Source organism: Furipterus horrens, unplaced genomic scaffold (assembly GCF_987537825.1).
Source record: "Furipterus horrens unplaced genomic scaffold, mFurHor1.1.pri manual_scaffold_7, whole genome shotgun sequence".
In the NCBI taxonomy this organism is placed as follows: domain Eukaryota; kingdom Metazoa; phylum Chordata; class Mammalia; order Chiroptera; family Furipteridae; genus Furipterus; species Furipterus horrens.
In genome coordinates, this window is record NW_028327177.1 from 141,354,677 (window position 1) to 141,378,770 (window position 24,094).

The 24,094-nt window shown below is 48.8% G+C and overlaps 1 protein-coding gene across 1 annotated transcript in view; it reads left to right on the forward strand.

The window, feature by feature from the left end:
* The first annotated feature begins 236 nt into the window (after positions 1-236).
* The window catches only part of RAD54L2 (RAD54 like 2), a 69,095-nt gene continuing 45,237 nt past the window's right edge, over positions 237-24,094 (forward strand). Inside the window, exon 1 of the mRNA XM_090284836.1 lies at positions 237-302. The gene's annotated coding sequence lies outside the window, so the exon portion shown is untranslated. The remainder of the gene's footprint in view (positions 303-24,094) is intronic.

Sequence of the window (24,094 nt, forward strand, 5' to 3'; positions counted from 1 at the left end):
GGGGGCAGGGCGGCCTCGGCCGGCTCGCGGCGGAACTTTCCTGGCGGCGGCGCGTGTTCCCGGCCGGGCGGCCTGGCGCGCGGGCCGGCGGGGGGACGGTTTCTGGCGCGGACCGCGAGCGGAGGCTGCGAGCGCCGCCGCCACAGAAGCCCCGAGCTCGGTCCCAGCCAGTCCGCGGCGCCCGGGCCTGGCCGGCTGCTTCCAGCCCCCGCCGCCGCAGACGCCGCCGAGGCGGGCGCAGCGCACCGCGAGGCCGCGAGGCCCTGCCCGGCCCGGCGCGGCCCGGAGCCGCGGCGCGGGAGGTGAGTGCCGGTGCCGGCCCTCGGGCCCCCTGCCCGGGCCGCCGGGACCCGCAACAATGGGGGCCCGCTGGGGCCTCGGCCCTGGGCCCTGGCGCCGCGCGGGGCGCGGGGCGCTGGATCCGACCGAGGGAGCTCCGGTGGCCGGGGGCTCGGGGGGGATCTCAGCTGCGGCCCGGGTCCTCGGTGGCTTGGCGTGCGGGACCTTTGTCGCCGGGGAGGGGAGGCAGAGGGGCCCGGAGAGTTCACTCCGGCGGCGTTCGCTCCTAACGCTGGCGGCGGACGCCCCGGAGGCTGGCCATTGTGGGGTGAACGTGGGGCCGGCGTTCGGGGGGCCTGGTCCCGGGGCGCCGAGCGACGCGTCCTGTCCCCCGCCGCGAGGGCTGTAAACTTGGCGGCCCGGGGGCCGGCCGGGGAGGGGAGGCGGCGCGAGTGTAGCGCCTCGGAGGGAACCGGCGGTTAGTTCCCGGAAAGGCCGGCGCTCGGCCGGGCGCAGGGGAGTCGGGCACGGGGCTGGATCCTCCGGGGCCCGGACGCACCCCGGCCCTGAACGGCTCCCAGGCCGGGAACGCGCCCCGAGAGGGTCACTGCGGGGAGTGTGGGGGAGGGTCGGCGGCGGGGGAGGTGGGCGCATTTGCGGGCCGCGGGCGGCGGCGGCGCGGGAGGTGCGCGCGGGGACCCCGCCGAGTGGGCTTCCTGGTGGAGGATGCCCTCTCGGTGCGCGGGAGTGGGTGACTCAGACCCGTTAGGGCCCCGCTGCGTGCCGGCGGGTGGGGCCGACTGTCCTGGGGGCTGGGGCTGGGAGGGACGTCTGGAGACTCCGTGGGTGTGTCCCTGAGGAGGAGACGGCGTGGACCACTCCTCCTGCTCCAAGGCGGAATGGCAGCTGCCACGGGCAAGATTCGAAGTGGAGACTTTCTTTGTGGCCGGGACGTCAAAGCCTTCCTCTGTTCGTTTCCCCCTTTGTTTCTGAGTTGTGACTCGTTCTCTTCGCAGCACTGCGGCTCCTGTGTGCAACGGTAGATTGACTTGGGCGCCACAATATACGTAAACACTAGGGGGGGGTGTCCAATTTTTTAATAAACCTGCATTAATTTAAGGGCCTGCTTTTACTTATTTCAGTGTCATTGTTTAATGTGTGCAGCTCTAGAGAGGGATGTGAAAGGCTAACAGTGTGTGTTGTTACAAGTTCTTTCCGGGTCAGATATGTGGTGAGGGAAGGAGACTTGACTGGGTGTGAACACAGTGCAATATACAGATGATTTATGATAGAATTGCACACTTGAAACCTATACAGTCTTATTAACCAGTGTTACCCAATACATTTAATTAAATGTTTTTATGTTCTTTATACCCCTAAATTTATGAAACGACTTTTTCCTATAGGCATGAACTCATTGTATTGAATCTGCTAAATCGTAATGACTTTCAGCTCTCACAGGACATTATCTTCACTGGAAGTGTCACCTGTCTCTCTCCAATGACCTCAGTCTGTAAACTCTGTCTCTCCTGTGTCACTGAGTGCGCCAGCTCCCATCCAGAGCCCTGTGTGTAGTCCTGGGGCAGAAGTCGGCGTGTTGTCTGTGGACGAGATAGCAGACCCACTGTGGGGAAAAAGCAGGATCAGAATCGTTGCACTGTGTAAGTTTAGGATGTTAGGAGGTGCTGCCTAGTTGGCAGCTAGGATACGTGTCACCTGAGAGGTAATTTGGACTATTTGTAGTTCTCTTGATTGTTCTGGGGATGGTTTTTGCCCTTAAGCTTTAAAAATTCTGTATTTTCCTTAAGTTATATTCTTTTCTCTATTAAATTTCCTATCTTTTGTAATTCATTCTTTCATAAACCAACATCTGTTGAGTTGTGCCCGGCACTGGGTTGGGCACCTGCAGTGTGGTGATATTTTGGACATTTTAATAGTAGTGGCTCTCAGTGCAGAAGTGACTGTGGGCCCGTGAAGGAAGAAGCAGCTCAGGCCTACCGAGCTTCTGATCAGTGAAGCCTTCTAAAGTATGGGTTTGATGAGGGATAATTGATTCTCTTCATAGATTTCCATAGAAAAAGTTTAGACATACTGTGCTCACATTGGTAGGGGACTGCTTCTGCATTATTTTATCTAAACGCACCTGCTAACTCTGAGCACTCCTGAAGACAGACCACAGGGTAAACTCTTCTTTCTGAGTGTGTCCGGATGAGCAGGGATTTACAGGTGTTGTGTATGTGCTCAGGCTCCTAAGGAGGCCCTCACACTCTCCTTCTCACTGTGGTTTTGAGGGCATGAAGGCGCTGTCACCCCCCCGTCTGGTTCCCTGTATGTAGGCTGGGAGTGTTTGCTGACCACTTGGAGTGCTGTCCCCTAGGACAGGAAGGGTCCGGTGGAGGTAAGACACAGTCTGTGTGAAATTGCCTCTGGATTTTTACTGCATAAAATATAATGTAAATTATATTTGTTTATTTTTAATTTTTTAAATATTTTATTTATTTTTAGAGAGAGGGGAAGAGAGAGAGAGAGAGGGAGAGAAACATCAATGTGCGGTTTCCTCTCACGCTCCCCAAACTGGGGCCCTGGCCCGCAACCCAGGCATGTGCCCTGGCTGGGAATCGAACTGGCTTCCCTTTGTTTCACATGCCGGCACTCAATCCACTGAGCCACACCAGCCAGGGCTATTTTTTATTTTTTAATGTAAAAATGTCTTTGATTTTTTTTTTTTTTTTTTTTTTGCTTTCATTGTTAATCTCCATTTTGATCTAGTAAAATGAAATTTTGTCCTTTGCTCTTTTCTCTATTTTTGTGTATATATTTGGGAAAAAAATTATATATATATATATGTGTGTGTGTGTGTATATATATATATATATATAAATCAAGGCAGTTAGATAATAAATACATTCTTTGAAATATCTCTAAGAAAACAGAGACTGGCTTACTTACTGTTTTGAAGGCAAAATCATTGCTAAAAAAGGTGATTTTACCCGCCTCTTAGTCAAATGGCCGAACTTCGGACACTCTTGGAAAGAAGGCTGAGAGTTTCCATCTCATTAGAAACCTTTGGAGGCGCCTGGTGCAGTGGGAAGAGCGCGGGCTTTGGAGCCCTCCCACCTCTAACTCTTGCTTTTTGACCTGGGTAAGCTTGTAACCTCTCTGAGCCTTGCTTTTATTTTTTTTATTTTTTCCATCTGTAAAGTGGCACCAGTATCACCCCTGCGGGCTGTATTGAGGGCTGGAGACGAGGGCCCAGGGCTTGATGTGGCCAGAGCTGGCCTGCGCAGCAGTTAGTGTAGTTAGTGTTATTGATGGGGCGCTGCTCTCCCCGGCACTAGTAATCGGAATGCAGCCGGGTGCTTACGCATGGACGCAGGGCTCAATTTCCTTGTCTGGTGAGGAAGGCAGCTTGCTGTCCTCACCCATTGGCACACTGGACAGGTGTGAGAATTGTCAAGGTACTACAGTGGGCAGGAGTCAACACTATAAAGTCCAAGGTTATTCCTGGCACTGGTAGGTTTTTTTCCTGGAAGTTTCTTTGGAGAAGCCAGGACATAACTGTTCATCGTGTCCTTGTTTAAGGAACAGTGAGTATTCCCATTGACACAGTGCTGGAGTGTGCCAAGCAGCACCGTGTTGTCTGTGGCCCCTGTTCTGGATGTTTCTCTAGCTTTTTTCTACTGCAGCGATTTTTCAACTGGTGTGCTGCAAGACTTTTTAAAACATGCAGTAGTCAGGGGTACTGACCTTCTTTTCCCTTAGATTGTCAAATAAAAAAATTGACAACAGCAAACACAATAATAACCACTTAATATGAAATGAATCAAAATTGTACCTATATATTTTTTGTCACATCAGCAAAAAATATATTTTTTGGTATGCCGCAGAATTTTAGTAATTAGTTTACGTGCCATCAGATGAAAAAGGTTTGGCAGTTACTGTACTGCTGCCATCAGAGACTTGACTTTGGTCTTTTTGCCTGGAAGGTTCCAGATGTTGGAAAGTCTCCAGATGTTCCTTTCTCTGATTTGAGCTTCTTTGATAGAATCTAGCACTCCGTTCAGAAATGTTTTTGATGAACAGAAGGTTCACAGGTTTTGTTACAGACTTGTTCAGTTTTATTTTTTCCCTGTGAGAGGAAGAAAAGTATGAGGCAGACAGAAGTGATTCAGAATAACTGGCTGTAAGTCTTTTCTGGTCTTTCTTGGTCAGATCCCCCCTCCAGACTAGCTGGTCTTTAACTCCAGTTAAAAGTAAATAATATTCCTCTGGCTTCAGGACACCATGAACATCTAGATCCTGGTGTGTCTCTGAGTCAACATCTCACAAGGACCTTCAAGACTTGGCCTCTTGGTGTCTTGCTTTCTAGGCCCCCCTCCACTGCAGTTCCTCTGGCACTTAGGGCTCCGCAGTGAACCCCTAGGAGGTCCCAGCACACTCAGGCTCTTTTCCTGCTCACTATCCTCCCCGTTCTAGCGCTTATCTGACCCGTAGGCTTGAATCGACCAGAACTCAGCACTCCCGTCTCTTAACAACCTTCCTTGGTTCTCTCCTGGTTAAGCTGAGTGCCTCTCCTTTGTGTGGCCTTCGCAGTCTGTGCCAGCCTTCTTCATAATCGCACCGTGCTCTTAACTTTGGTAGTTTTGTGTTTTCCGTGCCTGTGTTGTGCCCTACTTGAGGACAGGCCCTGTCTTATTTTCTTTTATATCCCAGTACCTAACCATTTCCGACGCAGAGTAGCTCCTCAGCAGACGCCTGTCGCGCGCACAGACGAGTGGCCTCTGCATGTGAAGTGACGGCATGTCATTCCTGTGGAGCTGGCAGTTTGTATGACTGGAGTTCTGACGTCGTGACTGCGTCTGGCTTCTGTGTTTCCAGAGACAGAGCCCCTCTGCCTTTGTATTTCTAGGTCGCTAGAAGCAATACTTCCTCTTGCTGGGAAGGCGTATTGCTCGTCTGTATGTTCGTGGTTTTGAGGCTGGGGGCTAGTACTGGCTCTCTTCGGGCCTTGCAGAAGCCCCCTTGGAAGAGAACGCAGCGGGTCTTCGTTGGTATTAACGGGGTCTTCCATTGCCCCTTTGGGCCACGAGGTCTCCAGGCAGCTCCTGGCCTGGGAGCAGGGAATGGCTTCAGCGTGCGGTTGTTGTGACTTCTGTTGGCTGATGAGCCTCTTGCAGACTCCACTGAGCTCAATGTCATCATATTCAGGAAACTGTAAGGTTATTTGCCCAAACTTTATTTATGAATTTGGACTCACTCCTAGATCTTTGCTCAGGCTAATATGGTGTTAACACTGAAGCTGATATATTAATTCTTTGTTAGGAAGCTGTATTTTCGGAGCTGTTAACTGAGAAGTTATGGAATCATGCCAATTCATTTACTCACCCTCTTGGTTCTTCTCGGTGGTAAAATAACCTGAGGAGGAAACTCGAAATGACTTTCATGTGATTGTTACGGTTGGTCAGGTGACACAGGAACGCCCACTGAAGGCATGCACAGTGCGGCTGCTCTGTCATGCAGAGGGCACGCCCCGCTGGCCGCAGAGGAGGAAAACCTGGAAGGCGGCTGTCCTCAAAGATAGACGTTGATGGGAGATAAGAAGGAAAGCGGGGACAACGCAGGAGGCACTTTAGATGTGGCCAGCACCTGGCAGCCGCGGCCTTTGTGCACGTGGGACCGAGGTGCTGGGACGGAGGTTGTCATGACACAGGTCAGAAGCGGTGGGAACCCGGGCCGCGTCAGCCAGCACCGGCGCGCGGGAGGTGGCAGCGCTCGCCTCAGGTTTCGTGGCACCGCGGGGGAGTCACATAGGGCGGCCCCTCACTGCATCGTGGGGTGCTTATATCGCGGCCTCGCTGTGTCGCGGGGTTTTAAAAATATTATATTTAATTATTTATTGCGGATTTTTCGCTCTACCGCAGGATTTTGCGGTGCTGTATACGTATGTTGTTAAAGTGACGTAGGTTTAAGAGTGTAGAATATGTTTAAGGACATACGTAGTGTTTATAAAAGTGTGGGAAAGGTTAAGGGACTGGGAACGGTTTATAAGCGTGTGGGAAGGGTTTCTAAAGCCTTAAAATACATATAAATACTAAAATAAGGTTCCTACTTTGCGGGTTCTCACCTCTCGTGGGGGGTGGGGGGTCTAGAACGGAATACCCGCGGTAAGTGAGGGTACTGTGTAAGCGGAAGTGGAAAATGTTTGCTTTGCCCTAATAAGCATGCCTTGTGTATGTATGCTATTCTAGTTAATGAAATACTTCTTTTATACATTTACTTTACTTCACCCTCCCAGCCAGGCTGGGAGGCAGCTTTCCCCATTTTACAGACGAGGGAGCACCCAAAGAGGTGGCCAGGCTCACTTGCAAGTCCCCAAAGCCAGTAAGAAGAAAAGCTAGGCCCAATGCCAGGTGTCCCGATTCTAAGTTTAGGGCCCGTTTTTATGCCCTCACAGGCTAAGGGTGAGGGTCACCCCTAGTAGAGGACACACACAGAGAAGGTCGTGCGGGCAGTGGGGCTTCTGCTCCATTAAGAGCAGCCCAGCAACTCTGGGAGAACTGGGTGGGGGAGGAGCCCCGAGGGAGCCCCGCCTTTCTCACGGGTCACTCAGTGGTCCAGGGAAAGTGCGGACCCAGGGGCAGATGTTCTGCACTTGAGGATTGGTGACACAGGTAGGGGTCTTCCTTCGGATCGTGGGAGTCTGGGAGCGGGAGCATCAGGTGCGGCTGTGCTTCCCCGCCCCACTCCGTGCCCGCCCCCACCTTAGCTGGGTGCCTGCTTGCCGTGGCCCACAGCTTCCCTGCCGCCGTCCCCAGGCCTGCGAGCCCTCTGCCTGCCTGCGCTGGGGCCCTGTCTTGTCCTGCTAGTTGCCGACCCCGGGTGACCTCCCCGAGCTGCTTCTGCTGCTGTAGGTGCTCAGTGTTTCGGGGCATCAGGACAGCGGGCTACCTTGGGTACCAGCAGCTTGCCAGGCCTCACTCGAGTTGAGCCCCCTCTGCCCCTCGGGGTCCCCTTTCTTACCGCAGCTTCTTGCATGTTTCCCGAGGCTCCCTAGACCTGTCCTTCATGCCCTCGTTCATCCTTTCCCTCACTTTAGGGTTTGCGCTCCGTAATTCTTTCCACTTTTCTTTCTTTCGTGGTCCTTTCAGCACTAGAGCCTCTTGCTTTGGGAAAAGTCCTTTCGACTTTTTTCCTGATTATATTGGTGATATACGAGCACAGTAAAATTCAGGCATTTTTACATAAGGACCCATAATCCCATGTCTCAGTGTTAACTACCATTAAGAATTCGGTCTGTATTTACCCACGTTTTTCCCCCCACTGTAGAGAGAGAAGTAATAATTCCTTTTTGCGGAAATGGGATCACAATGTATCCACTTTTATGTAACTTGCTCCCCTTCCCCCCATTTAATGCTTGGGTACTTTCCCAGGTTTAGGTTACAAATCTATTGTACCTTTTAATAGTTATATAGTGTTATATATTTGTATCAGTTTTTTTTGTTACCAGCATCCTTGAACATTTGTATCTTTCTCTACCTCTTTGTATACATTGTATACATTTTTTCTATTTTGTACACATACTTCTTTTTTTTACTTACTTAATCCTCACCTGAGGATATGCTTATTGATTTTAGAGAGAGCAGAAAGGAGAGAGAGGGAGAGGGTCATAGATGTGAGAGAGAGACATACATCGGTTGTCCCTTGTATGCGCCCCGCCTGGGAACCAAACCCACAAACTGGACGTATACCCTGACCGGAACCTGTGACCCTTTGGTCGATGGGAAGACCCTCCAGCCAGCTGAGCCACACTGGCCAGGGCTACTTTGCACATGTACTTCTTAGGATAAAGCCCTACAAGTGGAATTTCTGTGTCAAGGGTTATGCATGCTTAAGATCTTGCTAGATATTACCCAATAACTTTTAAAAGATCATATCAATTTATGTTTCCCTTCTAGCACTGACCTTGTTAGGATTTTTAATCTTTGCCCATCTGAAGCCTAGATAGCTATTTTCTATTTATTACACATTTCCTCGTTGAGGAGGGTGAGCATTTATCATGTGTTTATTTCATATGTATTAATTGATCAGTTAATTCATTAATCATTACCTTCTTTCTAGCTTTTGCCTACCCTCCCCCGCCTCCTTTTTTTGTTTCGACCTGCATGACCATGGCGACTGTGCTGAGCCCGGGGCCTCTAGGACTGCCCTGGCCCTCTGCTTTCCGTCCCCGTCTCTTACGGAAAGTGCAGTTTCACCGCCAGTGTCCCACGGTCTCCCTCATCTGTGTCTTTCAGTCCTTCGTGGTGTGGCTTCTGCCCCTGCATTTCTCCCGGACACCGGCTCTGAGGTAGATTCTTTATTGCTGGACACAGATGGTTTTCCTTGATGTTTCCCTCCCTTGGTCTGAGCAGCTCCCCAGGGCGGGAAGCTGCTCAGGAGTAGGCTTTTTATTGTGGAAAACTTCCAACATCCGCAGCAGTGGGGAGAAGCGTGTGATGGGCTCCACGTAACCGATTTCAGCAATTGTCAACATTTCCCCACTTTTTCTTTCAGTTATCCTGCCCCCCCCCCCTTTTTGGTTCTTATTGGCGTATTTTAAAGCTAAATCTCAGACATTGTCACTGAGTGTGTCTCTAATAAGAACACTTTATTTTTTAAACAGTTACCTTGCCATTTTCTACCCTAATAAAAATTAATAATATTTTCTTAGTAGTGAGGACTTGATTTGCAGCCCTTACTGTGATACCTGCTCTCTAACTTGGGCGATTTAGAAGCTTGTTTTCTCTTCTTGAACAGTGACGACAAGACTGCCTCCAGGGCTGTTGGGGGGCCATTTCGTTTACCCCACTAAGGTGCTTCGCAAAGCGCTTTAGCTGAATGGGGCTCGGACGGTTTTTGACTTTACTCTGTATCCGTCCTTCCATCCATCTAGCAGGTATTTATTGAACATGTATGTGTTCGCTAAAGAGGAGACACGGACCTTGGTTTCTAGGATCCCGCATATCTTGATTCTCTGCCCTCCTCTTAGATGTGCGTTTTTATGACCCCTTCCTCCCTCCACTCCCGCACCGCCCCACGCCCAGTGAGGCTGCAACCCAGGTTAGGTGTTTTCTTCTGCTCCCTCTGTGGCCCAGCCGCTCCCACCACTTCAGGCTGTCCTGGTGATTCAGTTCTATAACACCGGCTTGTGTACCAAGCAGCAAACCCACATTTCATCCTGGCTTTCAGACGTTCTGTCTGGCCCGAGGTCTGGTGTAACGCACAGTGAACCGCGTCTGCAGACCAGGGCTGCAGTTTAGCCTTGGTGGCGGACTTCCTGGCTGGGGCAGTGTGCTCACTTACTTCTCTCGGTCCTGGTTCCATCAGGAAGATGGAAGGGCTGGGGTGGAGTCTGAGTCCTGTCCAGCTTTAAAAGCCTATCAACTGTGAGGGGCTGGTTTCAGAAATGTCCTACTCCGCCCGTGTGGAGCCACATCCACCATTCTGCTCCCCAAACAAGGTTCCGACCCTCCCTGCCTGGTGTCTTCCCAGAGGCCAGGCTTCGCCCTGTGGTCCGGCCCCCTTGGTTGCCGTCAGCACTAGGCCAGTTACCTCGGCTCCAGTCCTTCAGTTAATCTTGACTTCTGGCTCTTCCTGGAACACACCTTTAAAAAACAATTATCCTCACTCGAGGACTTTTTTTTTTTTTATTGCTTTTAGAGAGAGAGAAACATTGATTGGTTGCCTTTCATATGTGCCCAGATCAGGGATCGAACCTGCAGCCTAGGTATGTGCCCTCACAGGGACTCGAACCCACAATCTTTCCGTTATAGGATGGTGCACCAACCAACTGAGCCACACCAGCCAGGGCTGAAACACATCTTCGAACCTTTGCAGCTTTGCATCTGTGTTCACAGTTTCATTCGACTGCAGTCCCATTATTTCTCCCAAATCTGTGTTCTGGCCATCCTTCTAGGCTTAGTTCAGGTAACAGCTTCATCCACGTTGGAAGTGATCCTTCCTATTTTGCTTCCATGACTGGTAGTGCCTCAGTGATGTTCCACAGAGTGGCTCGTCCTTCGGATGTTTGTGTGCATGAGTCCCCTTGCCTTCTCGTTTGTGATCTCCTTGAGTGCCACATTTACGTTGTGCACAATTTTGCATCATACAGGGTCTAGCACAATTCTTTGTAGCAATAGTTTTGCAATAAATACCGATCAGATAAGTGACTGAACTAAGGAGGTTTTGTTTCAAGTTAAGAACATTTATGGAAATGTTTTTAAACCATTGTGAAATGGTACCAGTGGTGCTAACTCAGCCACTAATTCCTGTGTCTGAAACTTCATAGTCCACTGCCTTCCTGTCCTGCCTCAGAGTTGGCCACTGCCTTCCTGTCCTGCCTCAGAGTTGGGAGGTTTTTCTGACTCTTGAATCATATGGTTTAGCTTCCCCAAAGCATAGCTGGTCCCACTGCTGTCATCACAGAGTAGCTAAAGGTAATCACCAACACTTATTGAGTGCTCACTTACCATGTACTAGGTACTGTGCTTAACTTTTTTACTTACTTTAAAAATTAGACTCCCAGCCAAGATGGAGGCGTAGGTAGACACACTTTGCCTCCTTCCACAACCATAGAAGAATTATATCTACCTCAAAACAAAAAGCAACCAGAACTACCAGAAAATTGAACTGCGTGGAAGTCCAACAAACAAAGATATAAAGAAGCAACACTCATACAGACAGGCAGGAGGGATAGAGCTGGGGCAGTGGCAGCAAGGCAGTGGCTGTGGCCAGCCATCAGAAGGAGCAGTCACACATAAAAGCCGGGAGGGTCACCTGGGAAGTGATCTCAGCCCCAGACCAGACCCCACGGCTCACAGTCCCAGCGTCGGGGAAAATAAAGCCTCATTGCTTCTGGCTGTGCAAACCAGTGGGGGCTGGGGTGGTGGAAGAAACTGCCAGTCTCTCAGCAGAGTCTGTTTAGAGGCCCTCAGTCCTAGAATGTCCACAAACCCATCCAGTCTGGGAACCATCACCAGGGTGACAGCTTGAGGGGCACCAGTCCCATACAGGAATGGGTGAAGTGATGGGAAAATGGGCAAGTGCTGAGCAAGTGGCATTGTTCCCTCTCAGACCCCTCCCCCCCACACAGCGCCACAACGTGGTGAAACAGGTCGCCCTGTACTGACAATACCTAAGGCTCTGCCCCTTACAACATAACAGGTGCGACAGCTCCACCTAAGACACAGGCAAACACAGAGACCTGTCAAGTTGAGGCAGAGAAGTATGGCCCAAAAGGGGGAACGGACAAGGTTCCAGTGGGAGAACTAAGTGATGAGGAGATAGCCAACCTAACAGACACAGAATTCAAAACACTGGTGATAAAGATGCTCATAGCCTTGACAGATATGCTTGAGTACGGCAGATGCATAAGGGAACAAGTGAAGGCTATGCTAAGTGAAATGAAGGAAAAATCCACACAAAACCAATGGTGAAGGAAAGGAAACCAAGATTAAAATCAATGATTTGGAACATTAAAAAAAAACAGTCAGCCAGTACAGAATGAGGAAAAAAGAATTGAAAAAAGTGAGGAGAGGCTTAGGAACCTCTGGGACAACTTTAAACATGCCAATATCCGAATCATAGGGGTGCCAGAAGGAGAAGAGGAAGAGCAAGAAATGGAAAGCTTATGTGAAAAAATAATGAAGGAAAACTTCCCAAATTTGGCGAAGGAAATAGACATAAAGTCCAGGAAGCACAGAGTCCCAAACAAGCCAGACCCAAAGAGGACCACACCAAGGCACATCATAATTAAAGTGCCGAAGGTTCAAGATAAAGAGGGAATCTTAAAAGCAGCAAGAGAATAGCAGAGAGTTCCCTACAAAGGGGTGCCTGTAAGACTATCTGCTGATTTCTCAAACTTTGCAAGAAGTATTCAAAGTGTTGTAGTACTTTGTGGTCGAGGGCAGGGAGGCAATTCCAGCAGACAGAATGGGAGGGACAGAGGGCTGCCGCACGCTCAGGCAGGTCAGCACTGAGCAGTGCAAGCACCTTTTAATGGATTTTGCGGATATGCTAATCAACAGGGAGGATCCAGGAATGAGCTCACAGGCACATTCCAGGAATGATTAGGATGTACTTGAAACTTACAACAGAGGAAGCTTAAAGGATTAGCTGAAGAGAAAGCTTCCTGATAAATAAGTCTATATATCACCTATAGATTCAAAAACAAAAAAAACAAATCCAATCATCTATTCTTTTAAGGCTATGGAAGGGATGCACTGTTCCTTAAACACTAACAGAGAGCAATCAAGGTTAAACACCAGTTGTAATTAGTTTTGTTTGATTTCCTTATCAACATCAGGGAAGATGGAATACTCAGCAAGATTCTTTTTAAGTCACAGGATGTCTTTAAGATCCTGAGGCCTGAGCAGTCAGACTGTCAGCACCAGCGAGTCCTGCTCGGATCATTAAACACCTGGACCAAGAGGCATGTAAACATACCTCAGATCAGAAGTCTTGATTTCCGGCATCATCAAAGTGATGAAAAGCAAGGACCTACAACCACGATGACTCTATCCTGCAAAGCTATCATTTAGAATGGAAGGGCAGGTGAAGTGCTTCCCAGACAAGGTAAAGCTGAAGGAGTTCATCATCACCAAGCCATTATTATATGAAATGTCAAAGGGGACACATTTAAGAAAAAGAAGATCAAAGCTATGAACATTAAAATGACAACAAACTTACAACTATCAACAACTGAATCTAAAAAAAGAAAAGCTAAGCAAACAGCTAGAACAGGAACAGAAACACAGATATGGAGATCATTTGGAGGATTATCAGTGGAGAGGGAGAAGGGGGAGAATGGGGGAAAAGGTGCAGGGATCAAGAAGGATAACTGGTAGGTACAGAATAGACAGGGGAACGTTAAAAATAGTATAGAAATGGAGAAGCCAAAGAACTTATATGCACAACCCATGGACATGAACTAAGGGGGGTGTTGGGGGGGCATTGCTGGAGGGAAGGGAGATGCTGGGCTGAGGGGGCAAAGGGGGACAATTGGGACAACTGTAATAGCATAACCAATAAAATATACTTAAAAAAACTAATCTTACGTGAAACATGTACTGTTATTATTCTCATAAATGAAGAAACCTAGATTTAGAGAAACCAGGTGACTTTTTCGGCGCCCCACAGACAGGACGCGACAGTTCTGGGGTCTGGCCCTGGCCTCCTACCAGCCTGTGCTCCTGACTGCCATACCGCTTTCCTGTCCAAGACGGGTTTGCTGCTGGCCGGCTCCGTGATATGTTTGTTTTCTAGCACTTAACTCTCACCAAGTAATTTTGCATGGATTTCTTTATTCTCCCTCCCCGCCCCCCAAAAAACCGGTTACCCCTCTGCTCTTCTGGATTTGGGTGACGTACATGCCATCATTTCTGCGGTCACTTGGACTTCCAGCCTCAGAGCCATACTGAATTCCTGTCCTTCTTTCCTCTGCGAAAGATTCTGTTGCGTTCCGTTGGTGTTCTCTCACACCCGCTCCGCTCTCCTGCTCTTTGCCTTCTCCTCGCCCAGGCCCTCCAGGTCTCGGCCTGGACTGTGATGGCCGGGTCTCCCAGCTCCGTGTTCTCATCTTTGCTGTCCTGAAAGGATTGCCTTTCAACCATCCCTCCAGTTAAACGTTTTTCTGGGGTTCCTGCAGCTGGGGTTCCTAAAAGCCAGTTTTCAAATATGTCACAGTCACCTGGGAGCTGCTTTAAAGCATACACGTCAGGTCTGTACACTGTCAGGTCGGTGTTCTTGTTTCCAGTTCAGAGATGAGAAAACAGAAGCTTAAAAAGACTAAGTCACCTACACGTGGTTACTGTGAGTGGGAACTGGGGAACTGCCTCTGGTCCCACCAAGCCACACCTGGGCATGTGCCCTCCCCTCCCGTAAGGAACGCTGTTTGTGCTTTCACGTTCAGGGCTGCTGCCTCCTCTGGGAAGCCTTCACCAGCTTTTTCAGGTGAAATTCTTTTCTTCTCTGTCCTGTAGAACCTTAGTTTGACTGACTTTCTTTTTTCTTCTTTCTTCCTTCTGAAATATAATTCACTTACCATACATTTAAAAGTGTCAATTCAGTGTTTTTTAGGATATTTACAAGACTGTACAACCATCACCACTACCTAACTCCAGAATATTTCATTACAAGAAAGACATCTGCACTCATTAAACGGCCACTCCCTGTTCTCCCTGCCTCCTTCCCCTTCCTTGGTAATCACGAATCTTTGGGTTTCTACTGATTTGCCCCTTCTGGACATTTCAGATAAACGGAGTCATATAATGTGCGGCCCTCTGTGGCTGGCTCGTTTCACCTAACACAGTGTTTTCAGGGACCACCCGTGCTGCAGCACTGATCAGAGCTTTGTCCCCTTCTGTTGCTGACTAGCGACTGTTCCAGCCTGTGGGCGGGCTGCGTTCTGTTTACTGTTTATCCGCTCATCCGCTGACGGGAGCCTTAGTCATTTGCTGTGCGTCTCAGATTGCTTGCGGGTCTGTGTCTTGGTCGGCTGGGTGGTTCTGGAGGGCTCCACGCGGCGCTCTGTGACCAGGGCGCTCTCATCTGTGCGTCCTCACTGCCCGCCAGTACCGGTACAGAGAAGAGGCTGAGTCAGCGTTCATTAATGAATCATATCATCTCCCTTTTGCAGAAAACCTGGTACTTTCTGCCTTCCCTGCACTCCTCAGATCTAAGCCATCATTCCGGTGTGGAATGTCCTCTCCTCCCACCTCGGTTTGTCTAATTGCCCTGAGGTAGGGTTTGTCTCGAAGTCTGCCGCCTCCAAGAAGCCTTCCAATAGCATCGAAGCCTCAAACCCTGTTACTTCCTTCTCTGAACTCTGGTGCATTTGGGGTCTCTGTCATTCATTACACACTCAGTAAAAGTAGTCTTAACTGTGTCCTTAACTAGACTGATAGATAGCAAGCCCACCAACACTAAGCCTCCCTTTATGCCCTCCCAGTACAATGGAGCTCTGGTTGTACAGTGTAATTGTTGCTAACGTTTTACCTCCCCTAAAGTCAGCTACATGCTTTGCAAAAGGAAAAAGAGAGAGAGAGCAGGAATAATAATGACTTAAATGGTGAGGAGGTCACTTCTACTCACCATTCCCTCAGTGAGTGAGTACCCGTTGGCAGTGAGGTGGTCAGTGTCATTGCAGTTAACGTGGCTGACAAAACCCCTGAAGGGTGTTTGATCTGCAGGAGAGAAGGTGTGTAGGTGGTGTGCTTGATGGGTTAGCAGGTGTTCTACCAAAGGAGAAGGAGGAGAGAGGAGGAGAACAATAATAATTGACGGCCACAGAGAGTCACGGACCCAAAAGACTTGTTGGAAACGATGAGGAGCATGAACAGGGAAAGGCTGCAAGCTGAAATCTTCAGACGGCTGCTGTACTGGTCCAAGAGCCGAAACACATGAGGGCTTTACTCTCTGAATTGTGTATCCTCTGGGGATAGTAGCTGTAGGGTCACACGCACACGGAACTCGTCACGCCGTGTTTATGCCAGCAACCGAAGAGGCTTTGCAAGGGCAGCTTTAGCCATTGAGGGCCTTTCTCCATGTGCTGCCCTGAGGCCCCCACGCGAGCCCCGGCGGAGACGGGTCCCTGCTGTGGGCCGTGCGAGAGCTTGCCCTGGTCGGTCACTGGGTGTGGATGGGGCAGGGGCTGACACAGCGCCAAGGTGCGGGGCTGCTGCGGTGGGAATGAGGCCAGGCAGGGCGTGCGCACGGGTGGTCTGACCTTGCAGGGAGAGAGCACACGTCCGGAGGTCAAATGCTGAGTTTACGATTATAAAGTCGTATGTACTTATTGTAAAGCAAAAGAAGAAAGAAGAAAGTGACAGCTTTTTGATTCAGCTACCACCCAGAGGTAAAAACAGCTAACCTTTGGTGCAGTTCCTTCTTGCCTTTTTTCTGGGTATAAATACTTGCATTTACGGGGTTTTATTTTTAAAGTTTGGATCTAGATATTAAGTTTTTTGTGCTTTTTATGCAGCATTATATTGAAAAAGTGGTCTTAAAAATCTTCCCCTGAAATCTGCTCTACTGTATCTGCTTTATGTTCTTCGAAAAGCTCTTCTTTCTCTAGCAGGTCAGCAGTGTCTTTGGCAGGGCCATCTCTTTCACCTATTGGTAGATTTGTTTGTGAACCTCACCAGGTCTCTCTGTCAGCTCTGATGAGGGCAAATTAGAATTCACCAATGGACCCAAACGGTGCTCTCAGCCCAGATTCCTTCATCAGAGACTTGGGACCTGGTCTAGTCTGTTAGATGGTCCCTGTAGACTTGCTTTTCGTTTACTGAGTCCACAGTGGGTATTTCAGGTTAGATGTTTTAAAAAAAGAATTTGTGTGTTTAGAGGAAAAGCTTGACTTTTTTTTTTAAAGATTTTGTTTATTTTTAGAGAGACGGGGGAAGGGAGAAAGAGAGGGAGAGAAACGTCAACTGGTTGCCTCTTGCACACCCCCACTGGGGACCTGGCTGCAACCCAGGCATGTGCCCTGACCGGGAATCAAACCAGCGACCTTTCGGTTCATAGGCGGACACTCAATCCACTGAGACCCAACAACCAGGGTTTGATTTTTTTTTTAATCAAAACCATGTGCTGTGGCAGTATCTTAAAGAACAATTCCATTTTGAGGACATTTTTGGCACGTTTTTGTCCCTTGAAGATTCACTTCTCTTACTAGTTCATAAGTGAAAGTAGCAAAGAATGTATTGTGAAATACACAGTCGGTACATTCCTTATGAGAAATCACGTTTGAAACCGGGGCGTCAGTAACATAGGCTGTAGGAGTGGAAACTGGCTGTTTCACAGTTCGTGTATTTAAATTTTCTCTCCGCTGACACCTTCCCCAGGTATGGCTCCAGCCGCCTAACCTCTCATGAGGAGTCTTGAGTCTTAATGTGGGTAGAGCGTTTGGTTCCTACCGCTTCCATAGCCCTTATCTCTGGCTTAAACAGGGAGAACATGTACGTCCCAGGTATTTTTCATTTAGTACCTTTGGTCTCTTCCACGCGGTTGACTTCTGCCTCACCTGACTCTTCAGCTCCGAACCGAAACATCCCAGAGCCCCCCCCCCGGTGCCCGTCAGGACCAGGGGACGGCCATTCAGTGAGGGTTATTCCGGCTGACTCTCTGTCCTTCCCTTCCGTGCTGTTTTATCCGCTCATTGTTTGTAGGCTTGGTTTATCCAGTTTTGTCTGGGAGGAATGCCTGTTTCCTGGGCTTCGGGCCAACCTTTTACTTAACTTTTGGGTAAAACTGCACAGTATCCCAGCTCCTGTCTCCAGAGATGAGCTCCCTGAAACCAGTTTTATTTGTTTAGAAATCAGATAGTGCATATTATGGGGAAAGATGTGACACACATACTGGAAATAAAAACAGGCTCTCCCTGGAGGAACAGCAGCTACCTGTCTGAGAACGGGCACGCCGGCGAGCTCGGACGGGGCTGTCTCGGCTCCCAGGGCCCCCAGGCGGGCTGCCGCTGTAACCAGGCTGTGGTGTTGCCACGGGAGACGCTGTGTGGGGTTTGTCTGGGTCGTGCTATGTCCCTGTGTGCTTGCGATGCGGCCGGGTCCTGCGCTGCGCGAGCCCGGCAGCACCTGAAGTGTGGGTGTCCCCAGATGAGAAGGGGAGTGATTGGTTCAGTGAAGTGCTGTTCCCCTGGTCTCTCTGACACCAGGGGCCCCTGACACCAAGGGCCCCCTCCGTGATGCACTGTTGGCCCTTCGGCAGTGCTGGTAGTAAACGCGGGACTACACGCGGCCTCTGGTCTCCAGCCGGGCTGCTGTCTGAGGGGCAGGCGACAGGGCACCCTGGGCCCTGGTGAGGGGGACCTGGACGAGAACCCGCACGTGTCTCTCCCCTCTCCTGGAGGCTTGGGGAACGGCACTTCACTAGCCCTGTTTATTTTACCTCCTGAGTAGCTCTCAGACCTGGCCTTTCCGCTGGCTCGTTAACGGGACTGTTTCCTGCCTCCTCTTGTCCCATCTGCCACATTTCTTCCAGCATGTTTTTCTTCCAGACCATGTTTTCAATACTTACAACATGCTAAAGACTGAGCTGTGTGTGTATCTTCATAGTACAGTTTGCATTTATACTCACTCACTACCCGATCCTCTTCGTAGTCTTTGAAGGTAGGGGTTACCTCCATTTTACAGGTAAGGAAACGGGCCGAGAGAGCCTGTTACCCAAAGCACACTGAAAAACGAGCTGGAATCGGTTTTGGGTTTGAGCAGCATATACCTGTGCTTTATCCAGCGTCTCTTGGTGCAGAAGGATCTCTGTGAACGGCAGATCTGACCGAGTCATTCTGACCTTCCTGTGTGACTCCAGTCTCCCTGGTCTGTATTCACGGTGCTCCGTGATTTTGGCCTGTTACTTCTGCAGGCTTATTTTCTACTCTTCCCCTATACTCCTATACTTTCTACTTTGTGCTTCAGGAATACAAATGTCCTGGATTTCCTGAAATGCATTCTGCTCCTTCTTGTCCCTGAATCATTGTTCATCGAGTTCCCTGTCTTTGAACTCTTCCCGCCTCTTCCCCAGTCTTCTGCAGTGAGGACCACACGTTCAATTTCTTTCTACAAATCCAAACGAGCAAAGCTTTATTTCTTCCCACTTGGTTGCTGAGAGTAGAGGGTAATGATCTCCTGACTGCAGTGTCTAGAGGTGAGTGCAGGGAGGACTCCTCACTCCTATACGCCACTCCGTCTAAATGCTAGTCTCAGGGGCTTTGGGAAGCCTGCATATGAGGTCTGTCCAGAGGTACCCAGCCATGTACTATGAAAAATGGAGACATGTATTGAAGAAGATGCAAGGTACAAGAAACACTGTACGCAGGACAGTGACGCCTCAGTCCCCCTCAAAGCAGGCACCTGGGCACCTCACACCGTTCTCCCAGTCACCATCAGCTGCCCCGTCGTATTTTCCTGAATCTCAATGAAGGTCTGATTTTCGTTTTGGGAAAAGCCAGAAGTCGCAGGGCACCAAATCTGGGCTGTAGTGGGGCTGGGTCACCTGGGCGGGTGATTTGATGTTTCGCCAGAAATCTCTCCACGAGACGAGATGCATGAGTGGGCACATTGTTGTGACGAAGCTGCCAGTCCCCAGGTGCCCACAGCTGCGGCCTCTGAGTCATCCGGGTAGTTTCTGCGGCGGGATGGTCAAGCTTCACGCAAAATCGGATGCAGACTCATTGCTCTCCTCGCTCAGTCGCTTTGAATGTGACGGCCACACAGGACACGTGCTCACTCAGTGGCGTCTACCGCCCCCACTGACCGGCGCAGTGAAGTCCTCGGTGCTCACGCGTGCGCATTCCAGCCCCCTCTCCTTGGCCGCCGGGTTCCATCGGGGCCCTGCACACCGTTCTTGCCGTATTAGCCACGGCTAGCCTCTCTCCGGACGGACCTCGTACGGTGCCAGGATTGAGTTTCAGGAGCGCGTGCGAGTATTACCTCCTCGGTCTCAGACTTTTCTGGGTGAGATTAGGACCTTTTGTTGCTTAACACCAGTGCGTGGACCCCACTCCTCTTGCTTCTGAGGAACGCGTCCCTGCAGCATCAGCACTGGCAGCTCCCTGGGGCGATGACTGTCCTTCCCCAGGACTGGTCCCTGCCGCCCGCCACAGGCTGCAGCTCCAGAGGGGAGGGCCTGCTGCCCTTCCGCTACCCCCCAGCACGAGTCCTCCTTCCGGGTGTCTGCGTCCGTCAGAGGGTGATTCTTGTTGCTTTTAAAAAATCATTTCCTTTTAATCCAGGTGGAACTGGTGTGAGCATTTTAAGAAGTGAGGGGATTTGTGAGGCAGCAGATTCCAGTGCCACAGCACGTGTGCTGGGTGCCCGACAAGGTGGTCGGGGCCGCGTCGCCGGCTGGAATGCGGGGATAGACGCTGCTTACCCAAGGTCGCGTCGTAGAGCTGGGGCCGGTCTCTTTTGGGACTAATTTTTAACGCCAAAAAATCACTTTTGCGTGTAGCTGCCTTTTACAGCCTTTATTTACTATTTTGGATGGGGGTTATTTATTGTTTATTTTGAGCATATAGAAATGTATTCAGATTAATATAACTAATACATGTTTATGGCCCTCCAGCTGTTATATCTCAACCTTATACCATCATTTTGCTTCAGATATTTATATAAAAAAATGACAATAATAACAAGCCCTGGCTGGTGGCTCAGTTGGTTGAAGCACCATCCCCACACCCAAAGGCTGCGGGTTTGATCCCTGGTCAGGGCACATGCCTTGGTTGTGGTTTCAGTCCCCATCAGGGCGTGTACAGGAGGCAACCGGTCAGTGTCTCTCTCTCCCCCCACCTTCCTCTCTCTCTGAAATCAATAATAAACATGCCTTTAGGTGAGCATTAAAAAAAATAACAGATTGAAGATACTTAACTTCCCAGGCCATTTCCTCCCTCCCCCGCCATGAGGCAACACTATTCTGAATTATGTCACTCCCATGCATGTGGTACTTCTTTTACTACATACATGTTTCCTTATGACATTGAATGTTGTGTTATATGTTTTAAAAGTTTATAGAAATGGCTATCTTGTGTCTTCAGCTTTTTTCACTTTAACATTATATCATTGAAGTTTGTCCATGTTGATTTGTGTTATAATCTAGTGCATTTATTTCATGTTGTATAACATTCCATTGGATAAATGGACTATAATATACTTATGCATTTTCTTATTAATGAACATTTTAGATTGCTTTGCATTTTTCACTGATCTTTAGATGCAGAATCTTTGTATACCTGCTCTAGAATTTCTCTAAGAGTAAAATTCTGAGCCATGGGGCATGGGCACTTTTAGCCTGGCTGGATAGGCCCAGTTATTCAGGGGATCAGTCTGCACCCCGCCGGTTGTTGGCGCGGACCCCTCTCGCTCAGCGGCCTCTCCAGCACTTCGCACTGTCGGACCTTGCCGAACACTTCAATGTGTACGAAATGCTCTTTGTTCGTTTGGGTTTCCTCTTCTAAGAGTTCCCTGGTCATGTCCTCTGATTAGTCTTCTACTAGGACTTTCTCTTTTTCCCACTGGTTTTCAAGAGTTCCTCAAAATTGTGGATACCAGTCCTTTTTAAGAATTTTTTTAACAATTTATTCTTAGAGGGGAAGAGAGAGAGAGAGAGAAACATCAATGTGTGGTTGCCTCCCACATGCCCCCAAGTGGGGACCTGGCCCTCAACCCAGGCTTGTGCCCTGACTGGGAATCGAACCGGTAACCCTTTGGTTCACAGGTCAGAGCTCAGTCCATTGAGCCACACCAGCCAGAGCTGATCCCAGTCCTTTTACTGGTTCCATTCTGGCAAGATATCTCCCCAACTGGGGCTGTTCTATGGCATTTTCTTGTGTAGACATTTTCATTTTTGTTTCAGTGAAATTTATTGACCTTTCCTTTATAGTTTGCATATTTTGTGCCTTTGAATTGTGACCAGGAGTATTCTGAGTTTATAGGGGAAGTTGACTTAAAAAAAAAAAAGTCCTCAGCTGAGGATACATTCATTGATTTCAGAGAGAGAGGGAAGGAGGAAGTGGGGAGAGAAACATTGATGTGGGAAAGAAACATCCATCAGCTGCTTCCCATACGTGCCCTGACCAGGGATTGAACCCACAACCTAGGTATGTGCCCTGAATGGGGATCGAACCCCCAACCTTTTGGTGCCCAGGATGATGCTCCAACCCACTGAGCCACTTGGCCACGGCAAAAAGTGACATTTTGTAATAGTCTCTTCTCACCCATAAACATCACGTCTTTCTGATTACTTAGGTCTCTTTTAATGTCTTTAAGTGAAGTGTTATGCTTTTTTCCCCACAAAGGTCTTACTTTATCTAGATTTATCACTAGATGCCATATGTTTATTGCTGCTGTTATAAATTATGTTTTTAAAATTACACGTTCTAAATGAGTGTTGACTGCATTTAAGAAATAAAATTGCATATGCCTGTGGAAGAAGGGGTGGGCTGGGTTTGGGGGGGAAACAGTGGAGGGAAAATGGGACAACTGTAATTGAAAAACAATAAAAAATAAGAAAGAAATAAAATTGCTTTTTCTATATTGATCTTTTCTCCAGTCACCTTACTGAGCTCTCCTGTATTGCTGACAGTGTGCCTATAGGTTCTCTGTATTGAAACAATATAATTCTTGAGTATCGACAGTCTTCTTTCTTTGTTCCAGCTCTTATGCTCTGTGTGTGCGTGTGCGTCTTACTTGTGGGACTCTCTGACTTGATGTTGATGGACTTACTGATAGCAGGCCACCGTGTTCTGTTCCTGTATTTAAAGGATGGGCCCTCGGTGTCTCACACTAAACGTGATGATTGCTTCGTCCAGCGGAGGACGTTTTCTTCCAGTTTGCTGTCTGTTTGCTTTTATACTCGTGTATGAGTGTTGAATTTTATGAAAGCTTTTTCTGCATCTTTTGAGATAACATATAGTTTATCTCCTTTAGTAGCTATATTAGCAGACATTTTTAGGAGTCTTCTTGGCTCTTGCTTTTGTTTGCTTAGTCCCTCCTGTGTTTGTACTTTCGGATTATGAGCTCATCTTCATTAAGGCTTTATCTGTGGGAATCTTCTGTGGCCCAGATTGAGGTATGTTCCAGAGATGTTTTGTGTTTGTTTCTAGGTAACCAGGGTGTGTCACTTGTCTGGGACCACTTTAGTTTTTGTTCATTTCTTGGACCATGTAGGTAAGTATATATTTCAGCCTTAAATTGGATCAAGGTCAGACTGATGGATACAGACTTCCATTGGATACCTCTTTTCCCTGCTCCAGCCTAGGTTGACACAAGCTTTTATGTTCTCTTCTGTGTGGTGGTTAGATTTGTTTTCTACACCACTCATTCATAACGTGTAGCTCAGCAAGGTCCTGGCTCTGTGTGGAGGTCACAGTTCCTATTTTGTAGCTTCACCGAGTCCAGTGATTATTGTCTGTTATCCCCCCCCCCCAATGGCACCCTCCCTTCCCTAAGACTGTTATAGTGTCAGCTCTCAAAAGCATTCATCCGTGTCTTTAGTTTGCCTTTCATTCTTGGTCCTTGGGGATTTCTGTGTGTGTGTGTGTGTGTGTGTGTGTGTGTGTGAAAACAGCTTTGTGTTTAAAATGGATGCTTATTATAATTTAATTGTATTTTTAGGTGTTCTGCAGTGGGAGAATTTGCGGGTCTCCTGTCTGCAAGGTGCCGAGCGGGAAGTCCTGGGCCAGCTTGTTAGCTGTGCCCCCTTCCTTGTGGTGCTGTCTCACTGGCTTCCAGTGGACCGTTTCCAGAGCCGATGGCCCGGAGTCTTCCTCTGGTGCCCGCCTGCCACCACGACTGATACCCAGTATCCACGTGCTCTCCGTTAATCACTTCTTTTGCAGGTCATTTTACAGCTTTTGGCTGTAAAAGTGTAATCGGTTGGGAAGCTGTAAAGTGGCGTACCTCCACTTGGTCTGTGTTGACTTTGAAATGGAGTGTATTTTATAGTTCTTGATCGAGATAGCAGTGCCAAGGGCTTGCAAAACTACATGGGTACTTCCCCATCCTTTTATGTGAGTGGCATTTTTTAGAATCCTGTCCAAGCTCAAAATAGGTAATTATTCTTATAATTCCACTATTTATTATAAAGAGTAAAGTACAGTTTGTGTAATACTAATATCAAGTCAAAAAATCTAAGTAGAGGCATGCTTGGTATGTCATAGCCATGCAAAAATACCTTGACGTAAGCTTCATGAAGAGTAGGCGTATCTGAAGGTAGGCCTGTCGGAATGGTGTGGAAGCCAGCGTTGTCGTCCTTAGACAGTGGGAGC